At 48.0% G+C, this 15,689-nt stretch overlaps 1 long non-coding RNA gene across 1 annotated transcript; it reads left to right on the top strand.

Moving 5' to 3' along the window:
- Nucleotides 1-1,206: 1,206 nt before the first annotated feature.
- LOC126515407 (uncharacterized) lies at nt 1,207-14,954 on the top strand. Its single transcript, XR_007595842.1, has 4 exons — nt 1,207-1,284; nt 1,538-1,648; nt 3,629-3,766; nt 7,620-14,954. It is a non-coding gene; the product is annotated as an uncharacterized lncRNA (long non-coding RNA).
- Nucleotides 14,955-15,689: the final 735 nt, after the last annotated feature.

Below are 15,689 nucleotides of genomic sequence, written 5' to 3'. Positions count from 1 at the left end.
TGATCCCCAGAACCCATGCATTGGCTAGTTTTTTGTTTTGTTTAATTGTGGTTTTGGGTTGTTTGTTTTTGTTTTGATTTGGTTTTTCAAGACAGAGTTTCGCTGTGTAGTCCTGACTCTCCAGGAACTCACTGTGTAGATCAGACTGGCCTTGAACTCACAGAGATCCCTCTGCCTCTACCTCCCAAGTGCTAGGAGTCAAGGTTTGCGTCACCACTGCCAGGTGCAATGGCTAGTTTTAAGTCAACTTGACACAGCTGGGTCATGTGAGAGGGGTGTGACCCTCCACTGAGAAAAAGCCTCCAGAAGACAGGCTTTAAGCAGCAAGCCTGTGGGGCGTTGTCTTAACTACTCATTGGTGGGGGAAGGCCCAGCCCATTAGGAGCAGGCACCTCCTAGGCTGATGGTCCCAGGGTCTTTAAGAAAGCAGGCTGAGCAAGCCAGTTAGCGGCACCTTCCATGACTTCTGAGTCAGCTCCTGCCTCCAGGTTCCTGCCCTGCCTGAGTTCCTGCCCTGACTCCCTTCAATGATGAACAGTGTTGTGAAATGTAAGCCAAATAAACTTTCTCCACCCCAAGTTGCTTTGATCGAGGTGTTTCGCCACAGCAACCCTAACTGAGACAAGAGAACAAACTCATACGAGTTCACCCCTGCCCTGGCCTCTACACTGAAACCGTAGCATGCATATGCCTAGCACTCCATCCCCTAATCACGCACAAAATATTTTTTTTTCGAGACAGGGTTTCTCTGTAGCTTTGGAGCCTGTTCTGGAACTACCTCTTATAGACCAGGCTGGCCTCGAACTCCCAGGGATCAGCCTGTCTCTGCCTCCCGAGTGCTGGGATTAAAGGCATGCCCCACCATCGCCCGGCACAAAATAAATTTTACACACACACCACTGCCAACATCCAGAACACAATCCCACAAGTAAAACACAGATTACACTTAAACTCACAAACTGATTTGGAATGAGTTTGGAGTTTCTTAATTATATTATTTCAAACAAAACAAAACAAAATCTGATGTGGGAGTGTCATATCAATCTGTTGATTTCATTGGCTGAGCAATAAAAGAAACTGCTTGGCTGGCCCTGATAGGTTAGAACATAGATGGGAGGCGGAAACAGAATAGAATTCTGGGCGGAAGAGGAAGTGAGGTCAGACTCTGCTCTGCTCACAGCGCTGCTCCCGGACAGACCCGACAGCTCTGCTGGAACAGCGACGCCATGCTCAGCTCTCCCAGGCAGCTCCAATCCACGATGGACTTAGGCTAGAATCTTCCCGGTAAGCGCACCTTGGGGTGCTTACACACATTATTAGAAATGGGCTAAATTAATATGCCTGTAAGGGCTAGAGTTCATGGGCCAAGCAGTTCTTAAATGAATACAGTTTGTGTGCTGTTATTTCGGGCATGAGCTAGCCAAGCGGCCGGGGTGTTGGGGACGCAGCCCCGCCGCTCTTATTTCAACAAAAATCAACTTGCTGCGGGTGTGCCAAACTTCATTATTTTGAAGAAACTGGGTCCTCTCTTTTGCAGTCACCAGCCAACTCGGATTGAAGTGATCTAACAGTGTGGGCCCCTGTTTGTCTTGGCTCAGTCACAGTTGCTATGGAAACAAGTCGCTGACCTACTTCCTCCCACCTCCAGGTAAGCGCCAGGTCTCTCCTTTTCTGGTTCCCTGTACCTCCCCCCCCCCCCAGCCCAGGAATTCCTCAGATTGCTCGCTGAAGGATCTTAGCCAGAGTGTCATTCCATGCTAGTTCCGGGGGCTCTCAGGGGCACAACCTGGGAAGGTTCTGCCTGAGAAGTGTCTAATCTCCCAAGGGCTCCTCCTCTGGGGGAGGTGCAGGCTTGACCCAGAAGTCCTGAGTGAGGATTGTCCATCTGGACTGACCGGCTTTGAGTGTTCTCCAAGGTGGTTTTCCACTCTCAGCTCAGGAAGGTTCACGCAGAAAAGTCACAAGCATGTGCCCTCCTTCCTCAGCCACATCTCATCACCCCACATGCCAAATCCTCTCGTTCTTGGCTGAAACCACAAGTTTCTAGTCATCCTGGGCACCACACAAAGCTCTCCACACCTTGCAAGTCTTGGGTACCTGAGTACCAGTAAACCAAAGACCCACACCCCTGAGCTCATTCCCACAGACTGGCTTCTGTGGAGAAACTGAAAGGAAGCACCCTGTGGTTCACTTCTTGACTGGCATTTTCAAGACCTGAGGGCAATGGAAAGCTACAGACTTGCCAACGTGAAGAAGAAAAAAAATCTGATTGATGTCCTCTGTAGGGAGCGGCTGAGCAATGGGAAGGAGATAAATCAGAGACTCTACATAGAGTATTAAAAATAAAAAATTATAATATGGAGAGAAAACTGGCCACAGTGATTAACTGTTTTTTTTTTTTTTTTTTTTTTTTTTTTTTTTTTTTTTTTTTTTTTTTTTTGATAGAAAAAGGTCTAGTTTTAACAACGGAGCAGAAGGGACTGGCTTGGCAGGTAAAGGTGCCACCAGGTCTGAGTCCTCTGGGTCTCACATGGTGGAGAGAAAGAACCCACCGCCCTTACGATGACCTCTGACCTCCACACGTGTGCAACCGTAGACAGAGACTGCACTTTGGTTTCCTGGCCACCCAAACGTGGATAATCACACAGAAACTATACTAATCACAATACTGTTTGGCCAAAAGACTCAGGCATATTCGTAGCTAGCTCTTAATTAACCAATTTCTATTAATCTATGTATTGCCAAGTGGCTGGCAACTTCCTCCTTCAGTGGCTACATGACATCTCCCTGACTCCGCCTACTCTCTCTCTCTATATCTCTGTTCGGATTTCTTGCCTGGCTTTACTCTGCTAAGCCATTGGCCAAAAAGCTTTATTCATCAAGCAATAAGAGCAACAGATATATAGAAGGACATCCCATATCATGTTATGCATACATGTTCCCACAAACACATGCAGGTACACATGATGTTCACACAAAATAAGTAAGAAGGGAAAGCCTTGAAGTGATCAAAATGTGAAGTAGCTGCAAGTCCATTAGCAGAACAAATGCTTTGCTTAACCTAGCAAGGACACTTGACTCTCACCCTGTGTGAATGCACATGGGACAGGCGAACACGTGCAGAACCACCTGGGTGGCAGACCCAGTGCCCTCACATGGCTGCCCTGAGAAGGGTATTTATACCCTAGAATATTGTACAGCTGTTAAGAGAAAACTTACACACACACACACACACACACACACGCACATAAAAGAAGCAGGTTGCAGGATATACTATTTTTGTAAAGAAAAAAAGTTAAAAACTCTTTCTAGTTAGGCAGTGGTAACACTCACCTTTAATGCCAGCACTAGGGAGGGGCAGATCCCTGTGAGGTGCAGGCATGTTCCAGTAATGGAGGCGGGAGGAGCGGGAGAGCAAGGGTAACTCACAAACGCCGTAACATTTTTGAGGAATGGGGTGGTGAGAGCAGAGGAAATGACCAGCTGGGAAAGGTGCCCTGAGCTATTCCTGGTGGCCTGGATAACTGGCCGGTCATCTATAAAGCCTCTGGCTCACCCAGAGTGATGAGAAAGAAGACAGATGTGATGGTGATGGTTAATATTTATAAAGTGCTTTAATATCCTGCAGGAAACACCGTATTATAAGATGCTGCTCCCATGCCTGGCTTGCCCTTACTCCCATCTTCAGTGGGGCTAAGCAGTCTTTCCCAGGGGTTTGGAAAGACCAAGCTGACCTGGAATGGGGTGTGTGAGCTGCTTTCTTAGGGTAAGAAAAACTTGGTTCTATTGTTTTGACTTTGAGCTTTTTTCGAAAGTCTTTTATTACTTTCTTGGTGTGTGTGTGTGTGTGTGTGTTTGCAATCATGCATGCATGAGCATATGTGCACACCTGTGCACTCACACACCACAGCATGCACGCAGAGGCTTGAGGACAACATGCAGGAAGTCAGCTCTTGTCTCTCCTTCCTCCGTGTGGATTCCAAAGGCATGCACGCAGAGGCTTGAGGACAACTTGCAGGAAGTCAGCTCTTGTCTGCCTTCCTCCGTGTGAATTCCAAAGGCCATCAGTGGGTTGTCAGTCTTGGTGGTAAACACCCTTACCAGCTGAGCCATCTCACCGGTCTTTGATTTAGAATCTCACAACTAAAACAAAAAAGGGTTTTGTTTATTTGTTTGTTTTTAAACTTCTCTCGATTTTGATGCCAGCTTTGCATAAACTGTTTCTGCCGGGTCTTACAAACACAGCACAGCAGACTTGTGATCAGGGTTCAAGATGTACCCAAGGTGAGATGGACTCGCACTCAGGGAAAGTGTGCATCGTGGAAGGCAAAGGGAGCTGAGCCGTGAGCTGTGCCCGTTTCTTCTCTCCCAGTTGGGAGTGACAGCCACCAACCCTGTAGAGCCTGAAAGAGTGTGTTGTGTCTGGGCATGGGACTTGCTGAAGCCTTTGCTAAGCTGGTCACCAAGAGAGTCCTAGTGAGGAGGAATTCCCCAGGGTGAAGCATAGCTGGCCTTCCCTTCCCCTTGGGTGTCCACCAAGCCTCTCCTGTCCACCATCCACAAGAATTGATGAGGGGAACCTCACAAGACACTACTGTAATCGTGTGTTTTAACTCTGGGAGGAGGAAGGATTTTCTCCCTCCTTGGGCTTACACAAGTGTTAGCGCACTGCTACTGCAGAAACTCATCACAGCTCCAAAAGCCATTGGATCCGAGCTTGGTCCACGACCGGCTCTGTGGCTTCTCCATGGTGCCCCCTGGTGGACATTTATTTTGCTGTATCCCCAGTTTGTTTCCTCGTTGGCATAAGGTGACTGACTTTTCTGGATATTTCACAGGCCTCACTTTGGTGATTACATCTGGCTGTCCAGTTTTGCTTTGCGTGCGTGTGTGTGTGCGTGTGTGTGTGTGTGTGTGTGTGAAGAGACAGACAGAGTCTGGGCTTACATGTGGACATCAGCGGATAACCCACAGGAGCTGGTTCTACCACGTGGATTTTGTGCATCAGACTCAAGTCAGGCATGTCTGGCAACAAGCGCCTTTACCCACTAAGCCACCTCACTGGACCCTACCTTATTTTTTAAGGCAGGGTCTCCCACTGAACCTGAAGTTCACCGATTGGCCAACGTGGATAGCCAGTCTCCAGGATTTGTCCTTCCCCCCATTTCCACCCTCCCTCCCCCCCCCCCGCGCATGCGCACTTGGACTGCAGCCCTGTGGCAATGCCTATGGAGATCTACTCACTTCTGCACAGTAAACGCTTTGCCCAATGAACCATCTCTCAAACCCTTCATAGTTTGTCATTTTATGACCTCCATTTGTCAGTGTGAGACATAGAACACAGGGCCTATGCTCCCCAGGGGAGAATTCTTACCATGAGAAGAAAGTTCCGGGGGGTGGAGAGATGGTTCAGCAGTTAAGAACACCGACTGTTCTTCCAGAGGTCCTGAGTTCAATTCCCAGCAACCACATGGTGGCTCACAACCATCTGTAATGAGATCTGGTGCCCTCTTCTGGGGTGCAGGTATGCACATAGGCAGAACACTGTATACATAATAAATAAATAAATCTAAAAAAAAAAGAAAGTTCCCAGATAACTACTCAAAAACTGCGCTTTAAGGCTGGATGGACCGCGCAGTGGGTAGAGAGAGGTACTTGCTTGCTAATCTGACAATCTGTCCCTGATCCCCAGAATTCATACAGTAGAAGGACATAGCAGCCCCTGGGCTTCACCGTCTTCTGTGGGAAACACAAGCCCCACCCGTCACCCCCAGCAAAAGTGAGTCCAGGGACTGGCAGCCTCAAAGCGCTTCCTCACACCACAGTTGGTGTAGAAACGGCTTGATTGACAGACTCAGCCATTCACACAATGTGCCCTGTGCTTTGTGCCGATGTCACCAGTGTGTGCAAAGCAGTCTTTTGAAGGAGTCAGACTCTCTGTGTGAATGAGGTAGACCGTGTTGACATGGCTCCTGGGTGACCTCTGTCCCCTGAGCTTTAACCGTCCGGGAAGCAGCTCCTGGGCTCAGACACCTGAAGCCCACAATTGTAGATGGATTTTTCTTTGGGCCATGAGCACACACACACACACACACACACATACACACACACATACACACACACAGAGACTTACTATAAATTATGAAAACTCAACCTATAGCTAGACTTGTCTCACTAGCTCTTATAACTTAAATTAACCCATTTTTATCAATCTACATTTTTGCCTCATGGCTTCTTACCTCTCCTTCATCTTCCACCTCCTGTCTCCTCTCTGTATCCTCTGATCTCTTTCATGCCTACCTTCATCTCCTCTTTCCCCTCTCTCTACCTGGAAGTCCCTCCTAACCTCTTCCTGCCTAGCTATTGGCCATTCAGCTCTTTATTAAACCAATCAGAAGGCACCTTGTCAAAGACACATCTTCACAGTGATTATCCCACAACACAAGATGAGGTTGGAAGCAAGTGTGCAGATCATTTCTCGAGGGTAGGCGGTTGAAGGAACTGGTTGATCAGGCATTTAAGTATGATGTGAGCAGCCCTCTGGACTCTGGAAGCTGGTGACACACCCCTTTGTGAGTTGTTCAGTGGCCCCAGTGCTGCTGTATGGCGTGCATCAAATGAAAGGACAGTTGGCGAAATTCCAGGGTCCTGATGGTTGGCAGCTGGTGAGGAGGTAGTCCACAGTCTTGCTAGAATTTCTTGACAGGCTGTGAAGTGAGACCAAAGGAAACAATGAGAGGCTGTGTCAAGCAGATCCATCCTCCTGCGGCAGGGGCATGCCAATTGCAGGGACAATAAATATCTCATCCCTGATATACATACACCCTTTGGTGCCTCTTCTGCCTGTTCTGCCCATTAGAGGTGACATTGGCTCACTTGGCAGCTGTGAGCACACCCCAGAGTCCACCCTACAGCTTGTATAGCCCAGTGCAGTCCAAGGATGGGGCGGCAGCTCTCATGTTTGCGTTCTTCCTGTGTTACCTGGCCCTGCACGGTGACAGCTGCTCCCAGGGCCCTGTCAATGTTTAGAGGAGGCAACATCCCTGCTCTGCTGGGAGCTCATTCATGGGAGAAACACCTTCTATCGGCCCACTAGGCTGGGAAAGGTTGCCGCCCATGTGGGCTGTGCTCTGCTAAAGTTCTCTCCAAGGGGACACATGTTGGTGCTTAAGGAAACAGAATTCAGAGCATCCACCTTTCATTCTTTAAAGGGGGGGGAGATATCTATCTATCTATCTATCTATCTATCTATCTATCTGTCTGTCTGTCTGTCTGTCTGTCTGTCTGTCTGTCTGTCTGTCTGTCTGTGTATTGTATGTGTGTGTTTATATAGGGCAGTGCATGCACGGAGGTCAGAGGTCAACTTGATGACATTGCTTCTCTCCTTCTACCTGGTTTTGGGAATCAAACTCAGATTTCCATGCTCTGACAGCAGGTGGCGCTGCAGCAAGCGGACAATGTTACCAGGTTTTGCAGACAGGGTCTGGCTCAGGCTTCACCTCAAACTAAGGGCTTCATCACTGCAGTTTAGGAGAAGACAGTGCCCACCCGCCAGCTTTCACTGTGCGAAAAAGACTCGAGATGAACAACAACCCTTCTAAACAAATCCCATTTTACAGGTGGCGTTTTCCGTGTTCTTAAAATGACTTTTGCAAGACTATCGGATGAACGGATGGCCTCTAGCAGAATGTGAAAATGGACATTTGGGCTTAGCTGTTTATGACCAAACAGGATGCCTCCCGTCCTAGCTCCCTGCCTTTTCCAGCACTGTCCAGGGATGCCCGTTCAAGTTTGGTGAAGACTAGCAGAGGCAGTATCACGTGGCTGGACACCCTTGAGGGAGAACACGCTTATCAGCGATATAACAAAGTGAGGCCCAGATCATATCTGTGAAGTGTGTTCTTGGCAGTATACTCTTGGAATGTTCTTCAGCTCTGTTAGGACAATAACAGCAGTAGTCAGTGCTTTGATGGGGTCCCTGTGACCACAGTGGTGAACATGAACACGACATACTCCTGAAAGCCTCTCAGGGTGGACTCTAGCCAGAGGAGGAGGGGACACATCTGAGCCTGGGACATCCTACAGAGCACAGTACGAGACACCTGTCAGCCTGTACCGTGGTGGGGCGAATCTCTATGTGGACAATCTGGAGACAGGAGCTGGGGAGGGCTGAGGATTGGGAGTGATAATTACACATTCTTGCACACAGCCAGGGAAAAGGGCTGCGTGGTTCCACAGCTGTCTCCGTTCTGGTAGCACGGGCCTGGCTGCCAGCTATCCACTTATAGATGCTCAGAGCCCCCAGGAGGCTCGGGGAGGAGGGTGACTCCAGACAAGTTGTTTTTGAGACAGGCTCTCAGTAGGTAGCCCCAGCTGTTCTAGAACTTGCTATGTAGACCAGGCTGGCTGCAAACTCACAGAGATCTACCTGCCTCTGCCTCCTGAATGCTGTGATGAAAGGTCTGTGCCACCATGCCTGGTTTGACTTCAAGACTTATCAAGACTTACCTGATGTTGTACCAAAATTAACTTTGGATCCATTTATCTGCCTGGAGATGGCACCACAGGAAATTAACACGGGGTTGGGGGTTAACAAGACTCTGCAATGTAACAAAGTTCAATTCTCTGCTGCCAGACGAAGATGATAAATCTTGAGGAAGAGATGGAGGAAGAAAAGAGGCTTATTAACAAGCTAAAAAATGGCTGTAGGTGCAAAGAAAAGTCATTCTAAACTGGCGGTCGCTTTGCAATCCAGATACATCAGACCCTCTCAGGATAGACACTCCCAATGGCCAGGCGGCACTCTGGAGCAGAACCAGACTGAGTTTTGTTAGTATTCAGGCACAGCTTGGATCCTGGTCTGTCAGCCTCCCAGATTACGTGGGTCATGCCTGGAAAGGCTGTGAGGTGAACAGGCCTGGGGAAGCTCTTCACTTACCCACAATGCCCGCTGCTCTGCTCCAAGGCAAGAAGCCAAGGACCCATGCCTGGGATCTGAGAATTTCCTTTGAGACATCTCGCTGTCACACACCACCGATAAAGAAAAGGGGGTGACCGTGCCCCAGGGGCAGGGCCAAGGTGTGCCTGGATACTAACAAAAGCCTCTGGGAAAAAGCCGAGTGTTCTAGTTTGCCATTCTGTTGCTGCGACCAGAAACAACTTGGGGAGGACAAGGTTTATTTGGCTTACACTTCTAGATTCCCACCCATCCTTGAGGGACACCAAGGTAGGAACTCACACAGCAGCAGAGGCAGGAACCATAGAGGAATGCCGCTCACTGGCCTGCTTTCCTGGCTTGCTTAGCCAGCTTTCCTATACAACCCAGGGCCACCTGTGTGGGCGTGCCAGCATCCACAGTGGGCTGGGCCCTCCCCGCATCGATCATTAATCAGCCAGCACCTCACAGACTAGCCTTTGGGAAATACCTGACGGAGGCATTTTCTCAGCTGAGGGTCTTCTTCCCCGATGACTGAAGCTTGTATAGGTTACAAAAATAACTAACCAGCATGCAAAGCCCACAGCCATGCCTGTCGGCCACCTTCCCGACATATGTGCACGTACTCCAGCATTACCGCCACCGCTTTAACTCTCTGAACGTGTGCCCCAAGACTTTGAGCTGAGCCTGCCATCTTGCCTTTCTTAAGCTGTGCTTTGGGACTGAGCCTGCTCAGGAACGTCCTCCTGAATGAGCATGCTCAGCAACGCGCCTGCTGCTGACGGTCTGTGCTAGATGAATATTCATCAGGTTCCCTTTGTTCAGGGAAGCATTGCTTTGACATAATTCACCTGTTGCTGATATTACATCCTTTTCTCTCTTGTTTCTTGGCTGTGCTTTTGTGCGGGTGTGCACACGCGTGCACACACATGCTCCCTCTTCTTGGACTTTGCCTTCTGCATCCCCCTTGGATGGTTCTTCATGCCTATGCCTGCCCTGGTACCCGCTAGGCTGTGTTATGATGCTTGCAGAGCCTTCACCATCAGATTGTCTGGTAGTGACCCTGAGCAGCCTGGGGTCTACAGGCAGTTCCAGGGGACCGTCCAGTGACGGCCAGCCAAGAGCCAGCTATATGACACTAATTTAGCGTGAGCAACACAGATAAGTCACAGCAATCATTCACCTCCCTGCATCTCTACACACACCTTATTAGCCTTTTCTGGGGGGCTTCTGAAACTCCTGACCTTGGAGCAGTTACCTCCCTTCAACTGTGAAGAGCGGAAATGACGTCTGTTGCAAGGGCCGTGCAGCTTCTGGGAAAGATGACTCACACCTGTTTAAGAGTCTGCCCAAATCCCTGCGTCCTTCCGGCCTGACAGCCCACCCTGGGATGACACGGCAGGAGGAAGGAGGTGAGGGGTAGGGGAGAGCTGGCATACACAGCTTCAGTTTGGGGCCTCAGGGCCTGACAGGATTGCTCAGTTTTAAGGGACTTGACCTAGAACGAGTTTGTGACGGCCTATATTCTGAAATGCCTGTGTATTCTGGGCATTTGGGACAGCGAAGCCGTAGCTGCCACACCCGCAGCAGAGGCTAATGGGCGACTTTGACCCAGTCCGGAACTGTTGAAATGTGCTTGCCCTGTAACACGGGATTACGCTGACAATGGGCTACTGACGTCAGTCCCAGGCAAGTGGCATTTGCCTGCCAAAAGGCTCAGAGGCTGTGTTAGAGTTTGCCCTGTTGTAGGTAGAGGGAGAGCTGGGTCAAACTGACCTGCTGTGGGTCTGGATACATCACAGAAAGGAAGAAACAAAACGTGCTGCTAAGGGGTTGTCGTTCACAGGGCGCTGGGCCGTTCCCGCGGCTCCAGGGAAGGGGCCTGCTCTTTTTGGACAGAAGTTCCCCAAGCTTTCAATCTCCTCTCCCCAAGGTGCACAGAGTGGCTGCCTGCAAGTCCATTGTGCTTTCCTGAGACAGGCTCAAGGGTGACCCTACTAGGGACAGGGTACATCCTGAGGACATCATCTGTCGACGGGGGTCATAGTGGGTCTGGATGAGAGTGTTCCTAACAGGCAGGGATGGAGCACGGTCTGACCTGAGAACAAGACACTATTTTAAAGCTCTTAAATATGCCTAGGGATGGTCTCATTGCTTTTAGGTGTTGGGGCATTTTCTGACCTCCATGCACCATGTTTAACGCTTGACATCTCTCCAAAGCTAAGCAAAGGCTACCAACCTGAAGGACCAGGCTTTAAAACAGAACTCTAAGAGAGAAAAGGTTACAGTTAGATGGCTCCGCAGGCTAAAGCCAGTCTCCAAGCCTGACCACCTGATTGGTCCCAAGATCACATGGTGGAAGGAGAGAAATAATTCCCACAAGCTGTCGTCTGACCTACACACATACACACATGCGTGCACACACGCACACACACACGTACATACACTCACACAAACACAAGATAAATAATTAAATAAATATAGTTCAGAAATGAAAAGAGAAGAGCTGCGTGCCTAAGCTGTGAGAGTTGGAGGGGCTATGGGTGGGTCAGATGCACTGGGCCTGTTACCCTACCAGATACACAGGGACCATGACATAAGCTGGAGTGTCCGTCATCCCACTGGACCTGCCTGGCCACCCTGTTGTTGCCAGGTTCCCTAGGGCACACAAGGACTTCACAGAGAGTGCGGGTGCCGCTGTGTCTCCCGGAAGGTAATGTGGTAGTGGGGAGGCTCTGCCGAGGCTTAGGTCTGTTCCGCTGCTTTGTTCTCTCAGCCCAAAAATATGGGAGCATTGGCAAAACCAGAGGTTGGCAGCTCTATTTAAATAGGCAAAACTGTCAGGTGTTGGACTGCAAAACTACATTGGGTCGTGTGGCTCTTCCACCCTTGAGCCTGAAAGGTGGTGGGTGGACACCATTTGGAATCTCCTAGGGATGCCCAGGGTCACTCTTCCCTGGGAATGCTGCCCCTGGGAAGCAGTGTTTACTCAGGTAGATCACAGAGGAGGCTCTAGGGAATCTAATAATTCCATTTGAATCTACAAATATGGAAAGTCTTCATTTATTCCAAGTGAATAAGAAAATACTGGCAGAAAACCACGAATTCCTATAGACATCGAAGTTCAAGTGTTCATTTCCCTAACTTGCTCATGTCTCTTTGTCAGGGCCGGGGATCGAACCCAGGTTTTTTTTTTTTTTTTTTTTTTTTTTCCCGAGACAGGGTTTCTCTGTAGTTTTTGGTGCCTGTTCTGGAACTAGCTCTTGTAGACCAGGCTGCTGGCCTCAAACTCACAGAGATCTGCCTGCCTCTGCCTCCCAAGAGCTGGGATTAAAGGCATGCACCACCACCGCCTGGCTCGAACCCAGGTCTTTACACGCGCTAGGCTAATGCTCTATCACTGCAGTAACTCCTCAGCTGTTTTTGTTTTGTTTGAGCGGTAGTCTCACTCTGTGGCCCAAGCTGGCCCAGACACCCAGACCTCTTTTTGCTTCATCCTTTCAAGGAGGTAGGGTTACAGGCTTGTGCTATCAGCCGAGCTACATAAATTATTATTTTAAAAATCTTTTATTATCTTATGTGTAGGTAATTGTGATGGTTTGAAAGAAAATGTTCCCCCAAAGGGGGTGGCACTATTAGGAGTTGTGGCCTTGTTGGAGTAGGTGTGGTCGTGTTGGAGGAAGTGTGTCACTGATGGGGTGGGCTTTGAGGTTTCATATATGCTCAAGGTACTTCCTGTTGCCTATGGGTCAAGGTGTAGGGCTCAAAGTTCCAGCACCATATCTATAGCATGCTGCCGTGACCCATGATGGCAGTGGACTGAACCTCTGAACTGTCTTCATTTGTCAGAGTTGCTGTGGTCATGGTGTCTCTTCACAGCAACAGAAACGTTAACTGAAACAGTAATTTCCCTGCATGTATGTATATCTGTGTGTCACTTGCATGTCTGGTGTCTACGGAGATCAGAAAATATCGTCAGATGCCCTGAAACTGGAGTCACCAACAGCTGTGGTCCGATGTGAGTGCTGGGAATCGAACCTGGGTCTCCTGGAAGAAGAGCCAGTGCTCTTAATCATTAAGCTATTTCTCCAGTTCCTTTTGTAAATTGTTTTAAATGGTGTGTCAGAAGGAACAGCAGATCTTGGCAATCACAACACATTCTTCCTCTTGATTGGCTAGGCACTAAGAATAGACACTAGTTACCAACGGCCAAGCACACTGGTTTCTCAGCTCCTTCCCAGGCCTCCGTGGGATCCCACAGCCCAGTGGCAGGAAGTCACAGGCAGCAGACTATGAAGGGCCCACACATTCAGAGTGCACTCTCCCTGAGCTTTGTTCAGCCATTAGGGAAGGATAGATGTTCTCTGAAGTGCGTCCAACCTGGGAATGTCATGCTCAACCTTGTGCTTGGGGTTGAATGCAGCCGCCCCCCCCCCCCCCAGAGTTCCTGTGCGGAACAAAGTCCAGTACCTCCTATGTCAAGATGACTATTGGGGGCATGAGGTTGGGGCTCCTACACAGACACCATTGGCTGCTGTAGAGGGGTATTCACTGTGCTGGACCCATGCAGAATTTACTCAGAGCCTCTACATTTCCTCTTAGGTGTTCAATTTCTCTTACTTCTTTCTAGTTAGTTTGGTTTTTAAGAACAAAAGGCTTTCACCCTTTATTTTATAGTGTGTTTGTGTGTGTGCGCACACACACGGTAGTACATGTGTGGAGTTCAAAGAACAATTCACAGAAGTTGTTTTTTCTCTTCCCCCCATGTTAACAAGTAGCCTCTGTGTGTTTCTTTGGGACTGAACGGCTGCGGGACGGGTGGGACAGAAACCTCTGTCAACAAATGGTGTCAATGTGGGCAACTATATCTACATAAAACGTGAGAGAGCTTGAGAAGTAATTCCAGACATAAAAGAACAGAGTTAACCACCACTTCCTGACAGCAGTATTTTCTCAGGTGGGCTTTGTTTGCTAAAGGCAAGTGTGTCTCATTTAAGAGAGGCTTCCTGACTCAGCTTTAGCTGCAAAAACCTGGCAGCTCTTTTAAGAGGCCCCACCACCAAACACTTCAATGGTGCTTATGAATAGCTGACAGCATGCTTCTTGGTAGTAGCAGGTACCCTGAAACTCCATAGAGCTGTGGCAATAAACATGGCTCCCGCTGGTACCTCTGCCATGAAGCTAGACTCTCAGAAAGCTAAGGAATGGCTGGATGTAGCCGTAAGTCATGACTTTAATCCTAGCCATACCGTTTAACAAATTAAAGACTCAGGTGGTCATAAAAAGAGAGATATACAGTAAAGATAGATTCAGATGAAAAAACACTCTAAATGGTTTACAGTGTGTTTAAAAATATATGTAGGCATGGGAGAAAAAAGAAAAAAGGATAAAGTCCTTAAAAAAAAGATAGAGAATAGTTGGGTGTGGTGCACACCTTTAATTCCAGCACTTGGGAAGCAGAGGCAGGGGGATCTCTGTGAGTTCAAGAACAGCCTGGTCTATGGAGCGAGTTCCAGGACAGCCAAAGGTACACAGAAAAACCAAAAAATTAAAAATAAAAATAAAAGAAATAGAGTTTTAAAAAAGCCATGTAAAGATGGAAAATACACAGAGAATCTGGATACTGTATGCTATTGTGTTGTCTTTGACTTGTTTGATGGCTGAAGAAAGAGCAACATCTGGTAGATGACATTTGATTATAAATGCTGCTGTATTAATTTAACATATATATTTTGAAAATACCTTGACTTCAACATTTAAGTCAAAAGATATGTTACTTTTGAGAAGAGGTTTTGCTTTTGTTTCCACAGGAAATATGATGCTGTGGATTCATTCTGGGTTAAGAAAAGTAAGTTTTGTTCAAGGAAGACCCCCTGAAAATCTCCAATGGGAACAGATGGCCCAGATGATCCAACATTTCAGAGCACCTCTGTTGCAGTTTCTTCTGAGTTCTACCTCCAGAACAGCCTCAAGACTGTTGACTGAGATGACCAAGCCTCACAGAATATTCCAGTCAGGACTTGACCATAATCCTAAATTTTCTTTAGCTTCCCATATGATTATCAGTGACCCTCATCAGCAGGAAGTAGCCTAGAAAACTACACCCACATTCCCAAAAATTAATTGTGGATGTTTGTCTTTGTTTAGAGTGTTAGTTACAAGTTGTTATGGATAATGGTCAGGAAAAAAGCTTAACAAAGGAGATTTGATTCAGAGTTCTTTTTTTTTTGAAAAGAAAAAAAGGGGAAGTATTGTACAACTTGTGTCCTATAAAGATTTGTCACTTGTATTGGTTTAATAAAATGTTGATTGGCCAGTAGCCAGGCAGGAAGTATAAGCATGGTGATCAGAACAGGAGAATTCTGGGCAGAGGAAAGGCTCAGTCTGCAGTTGTTACCCAGATGCAGAGGAAGTGAGATGAAAATGCCTCACTGATAAGAGTTACCAAGCCATGTGGCTAACATAGATAAGAATTATGGGTTAATGTAAGATGTAAGAGTTAGCTAATAAGAAGCCTGAGTCAATAGGCCAACCATTTTATAATTCATGTAGGTCTCTGTGTGCTTCTTTGAGACTGAACAGCTGTGGGATTGGGTGGGACAGAAACCTCTGTCAACACCATGTGGTTATGGGGATTGAACTCAGGACATTGGGTTTGGTGGCAGTCACCTTTGTCATCTTAGCCATTTTGCAGGCTCGACTTCCTTAGCTCTTGTAAACAGCCAGGACAACAACAGGGAGAGCTGACAGAGCA

The sequence above is a fragment of the Alexandromys fortis genome, unplaced genomic scaffold, assembly GCF_014885135.2.
Source record: "Alexandromys fortis isolate MF-2015 unplaced genomic scaffold, M_Fortis_MF-2015_v1.1 scaffold_160, whole genome shotgun sequence".
Classification (NCBI taxonomy): Eukaryota; Metazoa; Chordata; class Mammalia; order Rodentia; family Cricetidae; genus Alexandromys; species Alexandromys fortis.
Note: the sequence above shows the minus strand (reverse complement) of the source record. Positions and strands in the feature narration are given on the sequence as shown.